This window comes from Cyprinus carpio, chromosome B23 (assembly GCF_018340385.1).
Source record: "Cyprinus carpio isolate SPL01 chromosome B23, ASM1834038v1, whole genome shotgun sequence".
Taxonomy (NCBI): Eukaryota; Metazoa; Chordata; class Actinopteri; order Cypriniformes; family Cyprinidae; genus Cyprinus; species Cyprinus carpio.
In genome coordinates this window covers 20,811,795-20,831,416 of record NC_056619.1, presented here as the reverse complement: position 1 = coordinate 20,831,416, position 19,622 = coordinate 20,811,795, and positions in this window count along the sequence as shown.

Genomic DNA, 19,622 nt, shown 5'->3' with positions numbered 1-19,622 from the left:
GTCTGTGAATGAACACTGAAATGTTTCACGATCGTGGATTATGAATAGTGGACAGTGCTTTATTCTCCAGTGCATTTAAAACTGCGTCACAGAGAAGAATGTCGCTACTTGTTAAAGTTCGGCTCTTTGATTGAGGTAATGGACTTTTAAATCAGCTATAAAAAGGATGCAATGCATGTTTGAAGAAGCTGAAATGTATACGGTTGATACAGAAAAGTGTTGTGCGTACTTTTACTCATCTGCAAGCAGTTTGTGCAATGATGGAATTAAGATGGCTAAAGAGGGAGAGGATGTTGCAGTTTTTGAACACACTGAAAGAGTTAGAAGAGCAGCTTCACAGACACATTGGACTAAGAAGAGCGAAATTATCTGCTCTTACCAGTAAAAGCAAAGCCATTGAAAAGTTGATGATTGATGAGGAAAATCTGCAGAATGTTCAAGAGTTGATGCAACTTGACTTTGTACAATTGCTAACCGAGTTTACGGAGTTAAATTTGCAAGTTCAAGATCTTTTGTCTGAAGATGAAAAGATTGCAGATCAACAAAATTGATTTCAGCCTAAATTGGATTCCCTGAGAGATTTTGAAAAGAAAACAGAAAACTGGATAGCTGCTGTTGGTGATAAAAAAGGCCAAAAGGACAATGTTAATATGGAGGATGATGTTAGTCCTCATGACAGCGCTTCACAGGTATCTGCAAACAAGAGTGAATCTAAAAAGCATGATTCAGTTGTTGAAAGTGGATCAGTTTCCTCCTCAGTATCATCAGCTTGCACACGAGAAGAATCAAAACGTGCAGCTCTGCTAGCAAGGGCAGCATCCCTAAAGAAGAAACAACAACTTGAAATGGAAAAAATGCAGCTCAGAGCAAAAATGGAGGAACTTGAAATAGAAACAGCTCTTGCAGAAAGTAATGCTAAATTAAAGGTCCTGAAAGAGTATGAACGATCAGATGACGGCAGAAGCAGCGTACAATCTAAGCCAAGAAGGGGAATCCACCAGAAGCATTCAGAGCTGAGTAACAATTCACCAGGTCATTCATCTATGGAAAAAACTCAAATGAAGGCCATCTCAAATCCAGTGTTACTTGCACCACCATTTGACACATCAAGAGCCACAGGCCACAGTAATAATTGTCAAGCAGATGACAGCATTATTCAAATTATGCAGAAGCAAAATGACTTGACTGAATTGCTTGTGAAACAGCAGCTTCCAAGTAAAGACATCCAAGTGTTTACTGGTGATCCACTGACTTTCAAATCCTTTATCAGGTCCTTTGAGCATACCATAGAACACAAAATAGACAATGAAAAAGACAAGTTATATTACCTAGAACAATACACAGCTGGAGAGCCACAAGAGAGAGTGTAAGAAGCTGTGAATATATGCCATCAACCAGAGGTTTCAAGGAAGCAAAACGATTGCTCCAAAGGCATTATGGAGATGAGCTAATCATAGCAAGTGCTTATATTGATAAAGCGTTAAAGTGGCCTCAGATCAAGTCTGATGATGAAAAGCTTTTTGAGTGCATATGCTTCGTTCCTGATTGGTTGTCGGAATACAATGGAAGATGGAGAGTTCATGGAGGAAATGGACAATCCTATGAGAGTTATACTTTCAAAGCTACCATTCAAGATGAAAGAAAGGTGGCGATCAGAAGCTTATGACATCAAAGAACGACAAGGAGTAAGAGCAAGATTCACTCATTTAGTTTACTTCATTGATCGTCAAGCTAAAGTGGCCATGGACCCTCTCTTTGGTGACATACTGGACCATCGCAATGTTGTAGCAGCAAAGGGGATTCAGAAAGAGAAGTATCCTAATAAAAAAGGAATAATAAAGAGCAGCTTTGCAACCAACATTTGCATGGAGGAAAGAAGGCCTCAAATTGTGTCCAGGAAACAAGTCAGTCCCCCCAAGAGCCTCAATGCCTTTGAAAAACCATGTATGTTTTGCACAAAGGATCATGCTCTAGAGTCATGCAGTGAAATAAAACAGCAGCCACATAATGTACGTGTGGAGTTCCTGAAGTCTAAAGGCTTATGTTTTTGATGCTTAACTCAAGGCCATCTTAGCAAGACTTGCAAAAAGAGAATGGAATGTAAAGAATGTTCCCAAAAACACCCCAGACATTCTACACATTAAGGAGAACCAAAAAGGTACAAAAGATGTTGAAACACAAGACCAGAAGATCTCATGTGCCCAAGTCTCCCTTACCCACCAATCATGTGAGAACACAGAGTCTGGGGGAGACAACTGCATGCTTTCAATAGTGCCAGTAAGAGTCAAGTCGAAGAAGAGTGACAGATATGTAGAAACATATGCTTTCCTGGATGCAGGAAGTACAGCTACATTTTGTACTGGTGAACTGCAAAGGAAACTAAACCTGAAAGGGAAGCCACCTAAAATTCTACTGAGCACTGTGTGTCAAAATAAAACAGGAGAGCAGAAGTTAGTAAACAGTTTCATCCTCACAGACTTGGAAGTGTGTGCACTGGAAGACACAAAGTATTATGAGCTACCTAAAGTCTTTACACACAGCAGTATCCCTGTTCAAAACGAGAACATTCCCAAGCAAGAACACATTAAAAAATGGCCGTACTTAAGTGAAGTAAGCATACCTAGTATTGATGCAAATGTAGACCTTCTGATTGGAGCCAACAATTCAAAAGCAATGGAGCCATGGTACATCATAAACAGCCAACAGGGTGGACCTTATGCTGTGAAAACTGCACTGGGTTGGGTGGTGAATGGACCCATCAAGAAAGAAAGCAACACTGCAGAAAAGTCCAAACTGCCACATCATACAGTTGTGGAGATAGAGCAATTGTTGATTTAACAATACAACACAGATTTCCCAGAGCGCCATTATGAAGAGAAAGAGGAAATGTCAATGGAGGACAAACAGTTCATGCAGTCAGTGCAGGAAAAGACTAAGTTTGAGAATGGGCATTACTGTGTAAGGCTACCTCTGAGAAATGAAGCAATCAAAATGCCAAATAAATCGATGTGTGGCCGAACTGCGTGCTGCTAACCTGAAAAGAAAGCTTCCAAAGAACTCAAGTTTGCTTGAAGATTACTGTAGCTTCATGAAAAGTATAATAGAGAAAGGATATGCAGTTAAAGTTCCCCCTGAACAGCTTGTTCACAATGACAACAGAGTTTGGTACATACCACACCACGGGGTGTACCACCCAAAGAAAAAGAAAATAAGAGTGGTTTTTGATTGTACTGCTTCGTTTTAAGGCATGTCTCTGAACAGCCAATTGCTACAAGGTCCAAACCTCACAAACACACTCATTGGTGTCCTTACCAGATTTAGGGAAGAACCAATAGCCATGATGGCAGATGTAGAGTCGATGTTTTATCAAGTGAGGGTTCCTGAGGAGGATGCAGATCTGCTTCATTTTCTTTGGTGGCCAGAGGGCAATTTGAATGCACCTATAGAAGAATTTAGGATGATGGTGCACTTATTCGGAGCCGCTTCGTCACCTAGCTGTGCCTCTTATGCACTGAAAAGGACTGCTGAGTACAGAAAAGAAGTAGCATCTCCGAAGGCTGTTGAAACAGTTATACACAATTTTTACGATGATGGCTGCTTGAAATCTGTGTCTACAGAACAAGAAGCTATTGACTTAGCAAGTGATGTTCGGAAGTTGTGTGCTGAAGGAGGTTTCTGCTTAACCAAGTGGGTAAGCAATAGTAGGAAATTACTATTGTCTATTCCAGAAGAACAAAGGGCCAGTGGAATAAAGGACCTTGACTTGGATCAGGATTTTCTGCCATTCAAGAGAGCACTTGGCAATTTAAGCATGAAGACTAACAAAGAACTATCAAGAGTAAAGATAACCAAAGAAAAATGTGGAAGAACTAAGTAGCTATTTCTTATTCATAAATGTTCAAGTTTAAGGGCTCTTAGTATTAATGTCTATAATAATTGTTTGGTCTCCTGCCCAAGCAATAAGGGGCCGGATGTGTAAGAGCCACATGTTATTCATTTTATTTGTTTTTATATAGATGTGGAATAAATAAATAATTGTGTGTTAAGTAATTGTAAAATAATTATAAAAGTAAATAATTTAATTTGTGTATTATATTTCATATTGACAATGATGTCATTTCCGGCAAGGACCGTTAGTGTTTTTTGTGATGCAATATTGAAGCGACCGTGTAACATTTTTCCAGTTAATTTGGTTATTAAACTTTACCTAAAGAAAGTTTCTGGACTACGGAATGTTATGTGAGTTCAAATCACGCTTACACATAAGAAGAAGCAAGAAGAATGAAAATTTATACTGATTGCTATCACAAAGAGGTTAGAGTGGAGCAAAAAGTGTCCGTAGCACTGTTCGTGTCCAGAGCTGAAAACTGAGAGAGTGTAGGAAGTGAGGATGAAACCACAGAGGATAGGCGAGATGGAGAGAGTGAGCGTAGGTTCCGTCGAAAGGTGACCTGCGTTGGAGCGTGTGCCGCTTCAGGAGTAAGTGCTAGATTAGCAGTAATGAGGAAGTGGTCTGAGGTGTGCAGTGGAGTAACTAAAGAGTTGTCCACGGAGCAACAGCGAGTGTAGATGAGGTCCAGTTGGTTGCCCGATTTGTGAGTCGCTGTAGTAGACACTCACTTGAGATCAAATGAGGTGTGAAGAGTGTGTCCGTCAGCAGCCTGGGGTTTATCTAGGTGGATGTTGAAGTCACCAAGCAGTACCAGAGGAGTACCATCTTCAGGATAGTTTGATAGCAGCACATCCAACTCCTCCAAGAAGTTTCCCAATTGACCTGGGGGACGATAAATGACCACAAAGTGGATTTTTACAGGGTGGGTTACAGTAATAGCATGTGATTCAAATGAACCGTTACCTGTAGGTGGTGGTTGAAGGTCAAATTTCCAATCTTTCTATATAAGGAGACAAGTACTTCCACCTCTCCCAGTCGTACGAGGGGTGTGTGGGAACAAGTGAAATTAGTGGAGAGGGCTGCGGGACTGGCAGTGTCCTCAGGTTTGATCCAGGTCTCAGTCAGTGCCATGAGGTTGAGACCCGGAATGAGTAACAATAGAAGAAATGAAGTCTGCTTTGTTAACAGCAGACTGCCAGTTCCAGAGACCAACTGGAATAGAGAGCGTAGTAGTAGAGGGTCAGAGGGACAGGCCGTAGATTTGTCGGGCAGGCCATTCCTTCGAGTGTTACAAGTGATAGTGACCATAGTGACTAAATACCAAAATAAGTATTTGAGGACAAGCTGTACAAAAATTAAAGTGGAGAAAAGCAATACTCAAGTGCCCTGTCGGTGTCTTTGCTCAGTGGAGTCACGCAGGTAGAGTCGATGGGCTTTACACGAGCCGGGCTTCACACGAGGGCTGCCGTGACCGCTGCCGCGGTGAAACCTACCACTTATATATTTGCCTGATTACCTGTGATTGAAGTCAGCTGGTCACGCCTCCCTATTTAGCAGACCGAAACTGTCCAGTCCCGCGAATGCAAAACCAAGTGCCACTTCAGGACATATTTACCAGGGTAAGACACACAGTAAATAAAGCAAAGTTTTCCTAGCAACGACGATCACGCAGTAGTCTAATGAGAAAACGAGGCAAAACACTTACAAACTGCTGTCCTTCTCTGTTGCTCGACTGTTTCTACTACTTATCTACTATGGTTACAACCAAAGATAAACATGCTGAGTTTTTTCAAAGACAAAGACCTGATTCATTTCTTCAAACTACATTTGACTATAAAATAATTCGAAACAGAGTAGCCTACTTACAACATCCTTATACTCTTCTAGTATTTATTTTATAGTTTGATCATCAACGATATTAAAAGTATAACCTGCCTTTTCACATTAAAGCTCATGGTTAAGCAGGTGAGCATTTCTAGATTGACTCTACAAGACTGTGGAACGGTGATTGTTCATTCTGATGTGAACGGCAAGTTTTATTAAACATTAACTGTGAACATTGTGTTGCATATATGATATTTTTAGAATACAGGAGTACAAAACACAGTACACTGACTACCAACTACTGAATTAGTTTCATTAGGTTAACCAATCAGAGATCAATTACCATCTAATGATTGAAACCAAAAAAAAAATCATATCTTGAGGTTATATCTTTAACAAAGAGGAAAACTGAATGAAAATCCACATGCTGATGAACATCTACCAGGTATTTTTTGAGGTTGTGCCTTCTCCTGAGATCTTCTCAGTGAAGATACTGTCTCTGTTACATGTTCTCTGTCTGTTTGAACTTGTTTAGCCTAATGTCCTGTTTCCTGTCTCTTCTGTGGTCTTTTTGTAGTTCTTTGGCTCCCCTCATTACTCCCTAATTGTGTTTTGTCTGTGTCCTTGCATGTACGTTTCTGCTGTTTGTCGAGTCTCCTCATTTGTGGATGTTATTGGTGTTCTCAGTTCTGCTCTTGAGATTCCATGGTTTCTGTTCCTTGTTTTTGTTTTATTGTATATTTGATTCAAGTTGCATTTTGATCCTACTCTCCTTCCTCGTCTCTGAGTTCACCCAACGTTGCAGAAGACTCGACCAAAGAATGGATTCAACATCAAGGTCGATTTGCCTCCATCAAGGCAATCGTTCCCTTGAGGACCACAACAGAGACTTTTTGGAGACCTTGCTCTCATTCATTTTTACTGCTATGGAGGAAAAAAACATTTCCAATCACTACGATGGTCCTTGAGGATCACTCTGTGAGTTCCTGGAACACCTGGACAAAACCAGGCAATAATGAAGTGAGCCAAAAGAACTACAAAATACTACAAAAGAGACAGGAAACTGGGCTAACATGTAACCATATCACCAGGAAGTGACTATAAAGTAACTATAAAATCAAAAAATCTTTCAATTTATTAATTTGTTCACATTCTCTTTAAACCATGTTTGAAATCATGAGATCTGCTTTTAATTTACTAAAGTCGCATTTAAAGCTAAAACCCACATATCTGGTAAATTGATTTTCACTTTCCCAAATATTAGCAGTTATTGTTTTGAGTTAATATTCTAGAGCTACTATTTTGGAACTGTAGAAAAAGATTAATTCACTCTTTCTGTAGGATGTATCATTACACCACTAGGTGGCGACCAATGAATGTCTTTTTTGTGTGTTGAAAGGGACCTGGGCCCTGCCTGTAAACCTCAATAAAACCAGTCAGAGAGACACTTATGGTATGTGTATAATGCAACAACCAAAGGTAAACATGCCGAGTTTTTTCAAAGACAAAGACTTGATCAAGCTATAAAACAATTAGAAACAGAGTAGCCTACTCACAACATCCTTATATTGTTATTATAATATTTATTTTACAGTTTAGGCATCAAAGATACTGAACAAAGTATATGAACCATTTATTAAACATTTACTGTGAAAATGTGTTGCATATATGGTATTTTATGAATAGAAGAGTACAAAACACAGTACACTGAACGAGTTAAGACTTACAGTCATTCCTCATAACACTAGTAAAGGATCTCAGTCGGAATCGCAGTGTGAAAGGGGCTTTTTTAGACTTGGAATATAGGTCCCCGACTGTAGATGGAGCAGATTACTGTCTTGTTGAGTTTTCTGTTTTGGTTCAGTTTTGAAATCCCGGGACGTGTTTGCTTTCACACAGAAGTCGACCCGGCGATGTTCCGGCAATTTGCCATGTAATCCGACTGTGCAGTGTGAAAGGGGCCAATGAAAACCTAAATGATCCACAGTTTAGCCCATATAGACTGATGCTGTGCTCACTGTGTAAAGAGTTTTGGAAAAGTGACTTTTGAAGTGAAGTATTGTACAATGGGTATGCAAAAAAAAAAATCCTTTAGGCCAAAATGAAACAAGTATATTGCATCCTGATCTAACATGGGCAAAGGAGGCCCCAATTTGTCTTTTTTGTCGTTTTGTGCTCTTAATAAAAACTTTTGTAACTTAATTTTCTAATGAGAGAGATAAAAAAAAAAAACTGTACATGTTCTGGTCATTTAGTGAAATGATGTCACTTCCTCGTTTGTTTGCAGTGCTTTGAGAAAGGGTTCACTTTTGGCCAAATCGAGCCTGAAGACAGTAGGAAAATACTGTTTTCTGCTGCCTTCTGTCCAGTCCACATTAAGCACTTTCACCCTATTTTATCCAGTCTAAATAACTCCATAATTTACAAATAATAACTTACAAAATTATGAAACAACATTGAGCATAAAAACGTCAAACAATTTATTTATTTATTTGAAGTGTTTAATATGTGAGTGTTTAGGTTATTGTATCAAGCCTTCAACTTGGGGTTTTTTTTTTTTTTTTTTTGTCTCAAGTAAGACTGCATAACATTCACGTTACTTACGTAGAAAGTGCGACAGCGCACCGCATTAAAACACAGACATTAGCAGTTTTCATAACCGCGGGCCAAATTCAAACACGAAACTAAAATTAAAACATCTTTGAGAGCAAGGGGGGCCCCTGGTGTTTCGGGAGCCCTACGCAGCTTGTTTACTTTGCGTATAGGGAGGATCGGCTCTGATCATTACAAATTAATGTCGTTCTGCTTGCTTTCTTAGGCTATTTAGGATGAAACAGTAGCTATTAAGATACATTTTAAACTCTTTCAAAGCCCATTGCAAGGGATGTGCCAGTAGTGTGCACTTATGCAACGTAATAATCAATGACGTACATCTGAGTAAACGAGACGTGGGGAATTTAGAGATAAAAGTCTCTGAAGAGCAAAACTGGGCGTGTCTGAATTTGTGGGTGTTTTTAAACCGCACTTTGCCCCACCCCTAAACCTACCGTCACTATATAGACTAACACACAAAAACGGTCCGATTTGGTAACTCCCATTACACTTGGGAACTTAGCCTGTGAAGGGCATAAGCGAACAGAAACGCAGACGCAACTGTGCGCGAAATGGAGCGGAACGCGGAAAATGAGGTAGGCTCTATCTCAAGTCGAACATATTATCTGATTTTCTACTCTTGTGTAGGCCTGCTTGGTTGAATATTTAATTTGGTTTTAATCTCAACGTTGTATTCATTAATGTAACTATTTTTTTTAAGAAAAAAAAAACGAAGACGACACGAAGGGTATTTTATGCCCCCACATGTGGAATATTAAGGCTGTTAATCCATTGTCTAGCCCAAACCTGAAAAGAAAATTCAAGCCTGTTTAACGGTTTAAAACGACAAATAGCAAAATTCACGCAAAGGCTTCGTGCTTTAACCGAATATGCTGCTAGAACATAGCCTACATCTAACTTCCCTATGGTTTAAAACAGAAAGTCTTTCTACGGCTCTGGGTTTAATGATGACGTGAGCTATTCAAAATGCGTCTGAAAAACCAATCAGGTTGCAACAGCTCACTTGTGCCTCCCACGAAACGCCATATTGTACTGTTCTAGGCTAGGTCTACTTGTTTTCTTCGTTTATGCTGGCACCCTCGAGGTCTCAAGTAAGTATAGAATTTTGCCGTGCGAGAAAACTGGATCTGTTAGCTACTAAAAGTAGGCTATACAGAATAAATATTTAGTACATCAGTAATAAAAATATGAGCTATAGGTTAATAATAAAAATTACGTAATTAAAATATATGATCTGTGTGTGCTTTCATTAAAGAAAAGTAAAGTGGCATTGTAAACAAACTAGCATTTAAAAGGGATTAAATCCTGAAAATTAATAGCCTACATTTTTGGTAGTGAGGATCAGGGCTGATGCTGGTAAAAAAAAAAAAAAAATGTTTCAGTGACATCAGAGAAAAAATGGATAGTCTATGTGTTTTGTGACATTTTTGTCGTCTAAGCCTAAGGACCTCTGAGTTACTTTTTTGCACAATGGTTAAGAAACAGTACAACACAAGCTCACACCAACGGTCTAAATGAAGTAGGCTAAATCATTTTTCTGAATATAATTTTTATGAAATTGGCCGCTGGAATCTCACAAACAGCCATGTCTGAAACAGTAAAAGTCTTTACGAGCATGCACTGATCAGTACAAAAACCCCACAGTCATAATCGAAACAAAGGCGCTTCACTGCTCAAGAGTGGACCCATAGCTGTATGATGTTTCGCTCGCACATGCGCTATGAATACGTGGTTGGAATACGCGGAATTAGAGTGCATTACGTTGTACATGGGAATGGAAAGAAATGAAAAAATGTTGTCCGCTAGGATCAGATTGGAACAGGTTTAAACTCTGAAAGCACAGTAGCGTGTAGCAATTGCGGGACGTTAGAAATGAGCATGTATAAAGCACTTTCACGTGACACAGGTTTAGATGGTAAAGCATTGCAGCTTATTATCAATAGGGGATGCATTATCTGGCAGGGTGTAGAATTCGGCACAACATTGGTTTCGTATGATCAGGGGGGGCGGACTTTTATGATGCCTTGTGCAAAGCCATAATGCTTTTAAAGGAGTAAAAATTATTAAGCGCGGACAGAGACGGGGGGTGAAACAATCGTCTGCGCGTCCGAGTTAACGTGCTTCACAGCAAAATAAAAGAAGCATCTAAAGCTGACTGCCGCACGATCGAGGTCCATCAGCGCGCGCGCAACTTCTCTCTCTGCTGCGGCTGAAAGGAGCTGCGCTTTCAGTTAAAACACTGAATCCCTAAATTTTACATCTAAGTCAGCTGAGGACAGCACATACTGTCTTCAAGCTATTCTGAGCCTTTGATTTTTCTCAGACGACGGCACGATTAAAAAACAGGATTTTTCTGTGCAGATTAACTTTATTTGCTTAATGGGTCGCGTTTCAGTTTTCATGTTAATTTGTCTGACAACACAACAGTCAAATGCAATGAAAAAGTTTTGAGAATTTTGATCAAAATAGTATGTGGCACAGAGAGGCAAACAATGTAATAATAAATAATAAATGTACAATGTTCAGAATGGCTTGTCGTGCGAAAATGCAAAATAAGTGCTCATGCACAAAATTAGGAAGCTAGTATTATAATAGACATTCTCATGAAAAACATCTACACATGAAAGGGTTTTCACTAATAATAAACATTTATTGCATAAACCATTCAATTTTTGCAAAGCCAGGATTTAAATATTTAAGCAAAATTAGGGTAGATTAAAAAAATAAAGGGCCTACAAAAAAATTCAAAAATAAAAGAGCCGTTCAGGTGTGCAGTCGAAAGAACAATACGGCTCTATCTTTGGGATAGCTGAGACAGCCAAACATGAGCCGGTTCTCTGAAAACCATGCCGAAATATTAACTTCCCATTTAGAACACTAAATGGCGATAGCGCACCAATGAACGGATTATTATTTTAATTAATGACAGCAAGTTAAAATCCTAAAATAAAATTCTTACGCTGGTAAATCACATTTTCATTTCCTGATAAAGTTGCATTTATGTGAGCTGCTATGTTTAGAGCTGTTACCACAAGCCACGTATTTCTGTCCAAAAGCAGTACAGAGAATGTTTCAATAATCCATCTGCAGTTTTTTGAAGCTCTATTCACCCCATAAATCTGTAATATCGCATTTATACTTTATCCCAGGTAAAAAGCAGAGGTTTATCATTTTATAATTTATTTTGGGTTGTTAAAACTGAAGGATTCTTGTCTTTTACTCAGCTGTAAACTTAAATTGGACATTGAACATGAGTAAAAAATTTTTATTATGGCACCCAGCAGCAAGCTTGAGGCTCGAGGGTTGATCTAGGTAAAATGTGTGCAAATGTATAGGGTCCCCCATTCCTGTACTGGGGATTCAATCCGCCCCGCGTTTATGATTTGTGAGATTACACAAACACGCTTTGTGCTTGAGTGCATGAAGCTCTATACCATACCCGACTTGAGGCTAGTGTTTTCGGAAAGTTGTGTACAGATTCAAGCAGCCGCGGGTTGAGATTTGTGCTTGTGCAGTTTAAGTGTGGCTTTATGATGGGCTGCTAGCAGAGTATGTTTCTCACCGAAGTAATGCCGAAATAGTTTTTTAATCACCTTAAGTAATTCGGTTGATGCATGTTTATGCCATTAATATGCTGCTTTTGATGCAACAGTAACCTAAATACTTTTTCATCCATCGATGCACGCATATTATTTGAGCTTAAAGGACAATTAGCTCACCATTTAATTCAGTGCATTTATTCTGTGATATATGGTCAGCTGGTCATTGAATAACTTGCCTGTGGAGTTTAAAGGACTTTCTAATCAGACTCGAAATGTATGAAAACGAACAAAATGCTTTACAAAATAATGTTTGCCCTCTACAGACTGTGTGCTCTGAAGACTGAAATACCAAATAGTGTTTTTACTTTATTGATGAGGTTGTTGGAATAAGACACATACTTGTGTTCTAAAGCATAATAAATATTTTCTTTGTGTCCCGAACAGTCGCTGTGTGTGTTCCTCCGTTGAATTATGAGGCAACTGAAGGAGAGAATGTTACTATCTCCTTCAAAACTGCTGGACTGGAGAGAGCCGATCAAGTGAAGATAACTTGGACCAGAGGAAGTCAGAAAAAACTGATTGCGCAGTACTGTTGCTGTGTCCATCGTGGAGACTGTAGTGTCAGGGAAACATCGGGAGTCTTACTGAGAGCTGAAGAAGGAACCGTAACTCTTCTGCGTGTCAGCTCCAATAACTCAGGCCTCTATGAAGTAATAATCATTGGGAAAAATGTTTCTAGGATAAATGCCTCACTTGTTGTCAACGGTGAGTATGTTACCACAATATATCTGTTTATCTATATCAGTATTATGAGAAAAAAATCCCGTAACGATTGTTCATAAAGTCATTTAAAGTCAATTAGGAATCTGCAAGTTCAGAAAAGTTGCCCATGCAAGTTTAGCGTGTGTTCAGTTCAGTTTAGTGGGTCATGTGCTGACCAGCAGAAAGCTGCTTGACTTTAAAGTGGATTCTGTGTGAACTGTGCTTCAAACATCACTGCACTACTGATACACTACTGATACACACACACACGTGATCAAGTTGTCTTCACTAGGTGTAGACTGGGGCATTCAAGACTTACCCATGGGTTTTTATTAATAGGCGAAGTTCCTCCTTTATGTCTTTCATGTAAAGTTCCTTTGACTATTAAGCATATTTTGTTGAATTGTAATTTTTATGATGCTGCTAGAAAACGCTTTTATTTAGAAACATGCTTGCACGGAATATTTGAAAATGTACCACCTAAATGTATTTTAGATTTTCTATCTTATGTTAAGTTGAAATGTTTTATATAATGTAAATCTTATGGATGATACTGAACCTTTTTGCCATGTAAATAGCCATGATGCTAACATGGTGTAAAAAACTTAATAAACAAACAAACTGATACACGCACTACTGATACACTACAGTCGTGGCCAAAAGTTTTGAGAATTACATAAATATTGGAAATTGGAAAAGTTGCTGCTTAAGTTTTTATAATAGCAATTCGCATATACTCCAGAATGTTATGAAGAGTGATCAGATGAATTGCATAGTCCTTTTTTGCCATGAAAATTAACTTAATCCCCAAATAAACCTTTCCACTGCATTTCATTGCTGTCATTAAAGGACCTGCTGAGATCATTTCAGTAATCATCTTGTTAACTCAGGTGAGAATGTTGACGAGCACAAGGCTGGAGATCATTATGTCAGGCTGATTGGGTTAGAATGGCAGACTTGACATGTTAAAAGGAGGGTGATGCTTGAAATCATTGTTCTTCCATTGTTAACCATGGTGACCTGCAAAGAAACGCGTGCAGCCATCATTGCGTTGCATTAAAATGGCTTCACAGGCAAGGATATTGTGGCTACTAAGATTGCACCTAAATCAACAATTTATAGGTTCATCAAGAACTTCAAGCGAAAGAGGTTCAATTCTTGTAAAGAAAGCTTCAGGGCGTCCAAGAAAGTCCAGCAAGCGCCAGGATCGTCTCCTAAAGAGGATTCAGCTGCGGGATCGGAGTGCCACCAGTGCAGAGCTTGCTCAGGAATGGCAGCAGGCAGGTGTGAGCGCATCTGCACGCACAGTGAGGCCAAGACTTTTGGAAGATGGCCTGGTGTCAAGAAGGGCAGCAAAGAAGCCACTTCTCTCCAAAAAAAAACATCAGGGACAGATTGATCTTCTGCAGAAAGTATAGTGAATGGACTGCTGAGGACTGGGGCAAAGTCATATTCTCCGATGAAGCCCCTTTCCGATTGTTTGGGGCATCTGGAAAAAGGCTTGTCCGGAGAAGAAAAGGTGAGCGCTACCATCAGTCCTGTGTCATGCCAACAGTAAAGCATCCTGACACCATTCATGTGTGGGGTTGCTTCTCATCCAAGGGGTGGGCTCACTCACAATTCTGCCCAAAAACACAGCCATGAATAAAGAATGGTACCAAAACACCCTCCAACAGCAACTTCTTCAACAACAACAGTTTGGTGAAAAACAATGCATTTCCAGCACGATGGAGCACCGTGCCATAAGGCAAAAGTGATAACTAAGTGGCTCGGGGACCAGAATGTTGACATTTTGGGTCCATGGCCTGGAAACTCCCCAGATCTTAATCCCATTGAGAACTTGTGGTCAATCCTCAAGAGGGGGGTGGACAAACAAAAACCCACTAATTCTGACAAACTCCAAGAAGTTATTATGTAAGAATGGGTTGCTATCAGTCAGGATTTGGCCCGGAAGTTGATTGAGAGCATGCCCAGTCGAATTGCAGAGGTCCTGAAAAAGAAGGGCCAACACTGCAAATACTGACTCTTTGCATAAATGTCATGTAATTGTCGATAAAAGCCTTTGAAATGTATGAAGTGCTTGTAATTATATTTCAGTACATCACAGAAACAACTGAAACAAAGATCTAAAAGCAGTTTAGCAGCAAACTTTTTGAAAATTAATATTTATGTAATTCTCAAAACTTTTGGCCACGACTGTACTGATACACTACTGATACACACACACACTACTGATACACACACTACTGATACACTAGTGTTAATAGACACCGCACCTTATCTGCTGAAATATTTCTAATGTGACTGCACCTTTAGACTTTGATTAGAAAAGAGTAAAAGCTTTTCTGATCATTTGGCAGATGGTAAGAATTGCTAAAGTAGGACTGGTCAGTAATGTTTTAAGGTGGTACTTAGTGAAGGGTCATTTGATTTATGGATTATAATCCTCTAAATATTTCTCTTTCTGTTGTATCTTACAGATTCTCTGTTGTCCTCCAGTAATGAGCCACCACAATCCTCCATCACAAACCCTCCAGACTCCTCTGAACGCCAAAGGCTTTATGTGTTAATTGCTTCAGTTGTATTCATCTTGGTGGTCTTGGGGGGTTTGTTTCGTCTGTACATTTTCAGGAGGGTAAGTATTACTTAAATCTGTTCTTATATTGATGGAATTAATGTTCTATTGATCTGGGGCTATATTCGCCAAAAATCTCAAGGCTTAAAGTTGCTCCTAATGCAGAAATGTGAAAATTAGAGGCATTTTCCCTCCTTATCATACTCAACTAAGAGTAATGTAGAAGGTCTTGATTTCAGTAGACATAGAGTTAATGTTTTCTGGTTATGTTGAATTCTATCATTTGATTGGACTTGAAACGTTTAACTACAATTTGTCAACATTTAAATATATTGAGCTCTGAGTGAAAAGTTGAAAATAAAGTAAGATGTGTATGTAGCAAATGAATGAGTTAATCCAAGTTTATTATAAAACTCAAACCATGAGCAGAATGATCTCCTAGTGTAACTAAAATAGTGCGGTGCATTTGGATATGTTAATAACTGTTATATGCTTGTTTTTGAGTGTTTGTTGAATGAATGTTGTTTTTATCTTAGTCTCCAGCATTATTTTATTTGATTTGCATCTTGTAATTGTTTCTGTTTTGTCAGAAATGTAAGTCATCAGCTGATGTTGAAGCAGTGTGCTGAACCGCTGCTGTCTCCAGGTATGAAGCTCATCACTGGTTTATGTATTTCCTCAGGTTTTCATAAAGAATATTGTACTTTTCCATGTTGAGTCTCACTAAAGTCGGTTTTCTTTACAGATTCAGTATCTTCAAAAAAAAAAAAAAAAAAAAAATTTAAGACTGAAGATCAGCTGGTGGAGTTTTAAAACTGAAAATATTAGGGCTTCACTGATATCCAGGTGTTCAGAATGACATCTGATGGTACAGATCTCACGCTTTGTGCTGTATGGTGCTGTATGGTTTGCATTTCCTCATGCTGTAAAATGCTTCAGCTACAGGCCTATATGTCAGTTTTTAAGAAACACAGTCTCTCCGAAGCAATACTGTAAGGGATACAGGAAACCCACTTTATTTAGTTCACTAATACTGAAATTAACAACAGAGCACAAACTGTTATATTCAGCTGCTGTTTATTTAAGGATCTTCTAATTACACTCCAAAAAATGTCAATTAAAACAGTTGTATACAAAAAATTAAAATGAATTTAAATTAAGAGAGTTGTATGTTATATTTTAATTTTAACTTTAATTTATTTAGTTTTAAATTTTTTTTATAAAACGGCATTATTTTTTTTACATTTTGTAAATTATTGCATTAACTACTGCACATCACATGACTGGCAGGATACAGTCAGCCCCGATCAGCAGCGGTTTCTAAACAAAGATAATTGCTTTTATCAGCCAAAACATGATAGATACTTTAGCCTTATTCATACTGTTGGTCCAGATTTGTTTTTTGTGTGTATCTGATTGGAATCTGATCATATTTAGTAAAACTGTTAGAAGCTGTCTGCCCTAGACATTCCAACGCAACATCGTTGCCATAGAAACCAATTCAAATATTCCAGAAAATTGAAAGACGGTCAGTGATTTCAGATCTGGACTGAGAGTCAGAATGTAGCCTTTGAAGCCAATGAACCTGCCAAAACTATCAGATGCTGTTATTTATTCTTCATCAAGTATTCATAAATACCATCAGGGAATTTTTTTATTTTATTTTTTTTTTTGACTCTTGTGGCACTGTTGTTAGGCTGTGTGCTTTATGAATCAAATCTCAATGCTGTTCTGCTGTATGACAGTATGAATGTGTATCTATTACTAAAAAAGACAAAGGGGACAGTAAATTTTTGCTGCATATCTGTGTGCACTTTTATATATATTTAAATGCACTGTGTAACTTATTTAATCCCTTGCTGATTTCTAATATCTATCTTTATATATCTTTTAATATTTTCAGTTTTTATTCTTCTCGTACTGTTACATATATTCATAGTATTTATATGAAGGCTGAACTAATAATCTATGTGTCTGTTATGAACTGATAAACAAGTCCATGGTGCACCTGGGAACTGAGCCATAGAGACATATGTAGTGATTTCTGTTCTCTGGTACTTCTCATCTGACACTTGAGTTGTAAACCGCATTAATAAAAGACTCCTCGTCTCCACCCTGGACTCCTTGTCTCTTCATTCATGATCCAACAAATACAAATTTGTCATGTATGTACATGTAAAAAAATCTTTTCTTTTTTTTTTTAATTGACAAAACAGTATATTGCATTCTTAGAAATATTGTTTGATCAAACTTCCCCTTATTATATGTTGATTGCTAAAATCCACCAAAAAAAAAAAAAAACATTAAACGTAAAATTGCACAAATAAAATATAGGTATAAGTAGTCACCAAATAGTAGGCTATATTACTGCGACTCTTATTTTACATCTCAACAACAGGTCACTATCCATTACCTTCATGAAATAAGTAAATCCAGTATATGACTAATTTCATTCATTGCATTTGGAGGTATCAGCTAAATCCAAACTCACACACTCATATACAGACTACAAGTGGTGGTGGCACCCAAATTCCACAAAGAACAAGTTTCATTGAGACTTTGCACAACTTCAAGTTCAAGTTTTCCCCAATTCTGTAACTGAATGAAACCCACGGCCCACACGTTTCTGAAAAGAGCGCTAAAAGACTAGTAAAACTAGTAGCATTTTTTTTAAAATAAGCATTAAATAATCATTTTACATTGAGACGTTTATTTTATTAGAGAATAAAAACAACGGACACATGACAGTTTTAGCACTGAGAAAGGCTAAATAGTGCTGAATGAAATTAACTGAGTGTTGGCTTTTGGATGCTCTATACTGAACAAAAAGTAAAACATATTTTTGACATTGTCAGTCAGTGACACGTCCGTTTGGAGGCATGAAGATTGGGATGCAAGTCAGAGTAGCATTTGTTAGACCTACGGAGAGAACAACAGAAAAAGAGAGAAATCTCACACAATTAGATCACATCTTAAAACTTACTGGAATCACAGAGGGATGGGATATTGTTTTGCAGCAAGTTGGTCATGTTTTTATTCTGACTCTTTCCACTTCACATTCTTCACCACTCGGATGAGGTCAGTAGATAAAAGTTAAAAAAATGCTCTTGGGACTCAATCTGTCTTGGTTGAGGCTGAAAAAGGGATACAGGGCACGACCACATCAATATTGAGTAGTCCCTTCTTCTGAATAATAATAATATTAATGTATTAAGTATGTAAGTGTCTTTATTGTAGGGGGTTACAACAGCAATATCAATCACATATTAAATAGTACAGTAGGTACGCCTCACTTTCCGGCGATGATTGTCCTTCTAACGAACTCCTTTGGTATAGTGACAGACTCGTTTCCTGTTCTTCACTCTCTTGTTGCTGCTTTATGGTGGATCGCAGTTAGTAAGTGCGGCATTTTCGTTTCCTGTTTCTTTTTTTTTTTTTTTTTTTTTTTTTTTTTTTTTTTTTTTTTTTTACATTAACATTCACCTCGTGAGTATACTGTGGGACGGGCTTGACTGACAATTGGCCAACCTTCAACACATTGGACCAGTAAACATACATGGTCCCCTGTGCATTACCACTCCCCTTGCTAGCTATCAGAGGAAGTATATTTTTCTTTGAGTATGAATCATTCTTCTAGTATTATAGGCTTCTGTTTATTCTGTGCTCCGGGAGAAGTAGGCTATTCCTCCAAGTCCAGGGAAGAGAGTTCATTTTTCGAATCACATCGAACATGCAAAGCTCCAATACAAGTGAGTCAATAAACTATTGTATATTTTATTAAAACTTTCGTAAACTGTAAACTTGAAAAAAAGTAGAAAATAAGTAAAGTGAAGTTTAAAGTATTTGTGTGCAAAATATATATTGTTTATTGTATCTAATATTTCTGCTGACTGTAACACGTGAACTGTTAACAAAAAAGTTTACTGGGCTTTTTTTTTGTGTGGTATATTATGGCAGTGGACAATGGTAATTATACAAAAACGCAATATTAAATAATTAAATAATCTACGTATCATCTTATTATTTCCATAACACATGCAGCCTATCAATTTTATTTAGTTTTTCCGTTTTTTTTATTCAGAATATCCACAAACTTGTTCACTGTATCATAAACTAGCCTATATGCCACAGCCCATTCTGATTGTCAAATGTGTAAATTAATTTTTGTTGTAGTTGATCTATAATGCGAGCTGGAAACTGTCGTGTGTATCTGTCAGATTAGCATCACGTAATTCATAAATTTCTCCCGAAACACATGAAAGTACGTGGTCAGTAAACTGGGAGAAAAACAAAACTTTACAGTTACTTTATAGTTACCTACACAATGTAGGCTATAGGAATAAATCGCGCCGTCAAATTTATTATTGCCGCTTTCCTCAGTCTTTTTTGTTATTAATTGAAATGTCTATTTAAA